Genomic DNA, 2746 nt, shown 5'->3' with positions numbered 1-2746 from the left:
ATTTAAGACCGTGGCTAGGATTCGAACCTCTCGGCCACCAAGCCTCGTGGAACCACTGTACCACATCGGAGTCTTTAAATTAAAAACAATGGTTCCCAATCTTTTTCATTACATTATGCGTTTACTGACTTCTTCAAGTTCGTGTTATCATATCATCAAGTGTAAGTACAGTAGTATATATCTATGATGAACAAACGCTGGTAAACCGTTGAAAAGGATCCCTCTATTGAGAGTCGGTCACCGCTAGCCGTGTCGGGTATCTCAGGCAAAGTTGCCAACTCATTTTTTTTTTTTTTTTAATATTCTAATATAAATTTCAAAGCCTCAGTTTCCTATAATTTACAGTTGGGTTATCCCTGAATACATTCTTGTGCCGCGCTGTCAGGACGCCCGGCAGCCACAAACACCTGTGTTTGTGAGTCCGATGTGGCTGTGCCTAGCGGGGTGGTGAATAACGTGACGCAATCAGGCCCAGAACAGGACAGACAAGGACGACGCCAAAGCATGTACTTTGCGAAACCGGGCACTTTAAAGATTACTTCATGATACGGCACAGTACAGGGACGCAATATCCGTCATTCCGGCAATCACAGCCTCAGGCAGTTTTCTCACGGCACGGCACTGTCTATGTGCGACTGCAATGCAATAGAAAAAGCACAGGAAAGGTACAACAATCTACAAAGGTGACGGAGAACAGAACCGCACTCTGGCCAGGTGGCGCACCTCCCCCCCTCTGTCCTCTCTGTCTCGGTGACTCACCGCCGCGCTCACCGGCAGCCACGTGTCCCGTATGAGAAGCGTCTGTTATTCTCTACGTTTTTTTCTTGCACCCATACCAATATGAATGCCTTTATTCTCAGCCTTCATTACCCACTCAAATTATCCAAATTACCCACATGTGGGTAGTTACCCATAAGTTAGGAACTACTGCTAAAATAATATTGAAGTGTGCCCCCTGTGAGAATCGAACTCACGACCCCTGGTTTTCCAAGACCAGTGCTCTGCCCCTGAGCTAAGGAGGCGTTAAAGTTACACAAAACTAAAAAAGATCATGAGGCAACTGCCACGCCACTGCGCATCAAAAGGGATCAGAAAGACACTTCGATTGTCTCCAGGGGCGTGACTATCTCTTAAAGGGGACGAGTGCACGCCATGTCCTAAACTGATGCTAATGGGTGATGTGAAAATTGTACTGCTAGCTATTTGAAGACTTCAGTAGTAGGAAGCAGCGTGGTAGTTTCTAGGAGCTTCCAAATGGTGTTGTTCTGGGGGAAGATTGTTATTGCATATATTTCGTCTTAAATAGTTTGCAAAACATGACCACTTTTCGTAAACAACACATTCAATCTTCACCTCTCCCCGCCCAGCATCGTGTAGGATAGTGCGTGATGGGCAGCGCGGCGCCAACTTCTGCCAGACTTCTTGCTGCATGATCAGCGCGTCCATCACGGCTGCACATCGCCTCATGAGGATTAATTGCATCATCTGTTGGCCCTCGATCATGCCCGGCCTTGAGACCCCTCGACAGTGCAGCAACACGAGCCTGTATTACTTCCCATGCAGTACTGGCGCTGTGCAGACACACCACGACTATTTTCCAAGGCCACTGAGTTGATTTGGTTGGTTTGCAAGACTGTTTCTCCTTTTAATAATGTAGAAATCTTGTTAATTTGTCACTACAACCGTAAAAACGCCCTTAAAAACCAGTGCAGCTTCAATTAGAGTCCTTTGAAAATAGTGGAGGTGCGGCGCAGAAGTGTTTTACAATATGGTCCTCAAATGTTGTCCGCCTCTCCTCCAGCACCGCCACAGTTGAGAAGTGAACAGCGCTGGAGGGAGAATACATACACGCATGCCAGATTTAGCGCCCATGGCCGACGTTATTAACATAATACACAGTAAAAATGAAGGCGATGTTTGTGACGGGATGTGTTCAAAATGCAAGAGAATACACACACACACACACACACACACACACATTTATCATAGTTGTGAATAACGGGACGAGTAATGTATAAATTGCATCGGAGCCTTCAAGCGGATAGGATGGAGCGGACAAAGCAGCGCAGTGATGATGATGCGTTTGATAAATAACAAATCACAAAACACTATCACACTGTTAATGAAGAGCTTCACACACAGGCGGCGATCATCGGGTGGACAAATAAAGGTGACAATGGTGCTCATCACGCTCCGCTCTCGCTATGTGCCAGCGTTACAAAAGTTCAGGCTGCCTCGTGTTGTCGCGCGTCAGTCCAGCGGGAAGGCAATTAGTCCGACACGACGCACCAACACTATGTTTGAGATTTCCGTCTGGAGGGACCGACGAGGTGGAACACACGGCAGACTGAGTGTTGTTGAGCGTTGCTTCCCTTGTAGCATTAACTGGATGGATGCTTTGACTATGCATGTATTATTTAGTATACAGCGATGTACTACTGTGCGATGGTGAATCAAATGCAAAGGGCCGTGTCTATACTGAACACTACTGCTGGTAATAAGAGCATCGCTGAATTCCTTTTTACAACTGGATGGAAGCTTTTTAAAATACATTTGATATTTAGTAACGAGTAATACGCCAGTACTGGCGTGCAATAGCAAGTAAATACAAAAGGGCGTCTATAATGAACGCTACTGCTCGTGATAAGGGGTCGTCAGCTTCCACTGTACCATTGAAAACTGAATGGACACTGTACGTATCATTTAGTTGAGAGTAATGCACCGGTGCTAGTGTGCGCTGGCGGGT

At 46.3% G+C, this 2746-nt stretch overlaps 1 non-coding gene across 1 annotated transcript; it reads right to left on the bottom strand.

Annotated features, from left to right (window-relative positions):
• Positions 1 to 949: 949 nt before the first annotated feature.
• On the bottom strand, positions 950 to 1022 carry Trnap-ugg (transfer RNA proline (anticodon UGG)). Its single transcript has one exon. It is a non-coding gene; the product is annotated as a tRNA-Pro (tRNA).
• Positions 1023 to 2746: the final 1724 nt, after the last annotated feature.

The sequence above is a fragment of the Scylla paramamosain genome, unplaced genomic scaffold (genome assembly GCF_035594125.1).
Source record: "Scylla paramamosain isolate STU-SP2022 unplaced genomic scaffold, ASM3559412v1 Contig6, whole genome shotgun sequence".
Lineage (NCBI taxonomy): Eukaryota > Metazoa > Arthropoda > Malacostraca > Decapoda > Portunidae > Scylla > Scylla paramamosain.
This window is presented reverse-complemented; position numbering and strand designations above follow the sequence as displayed.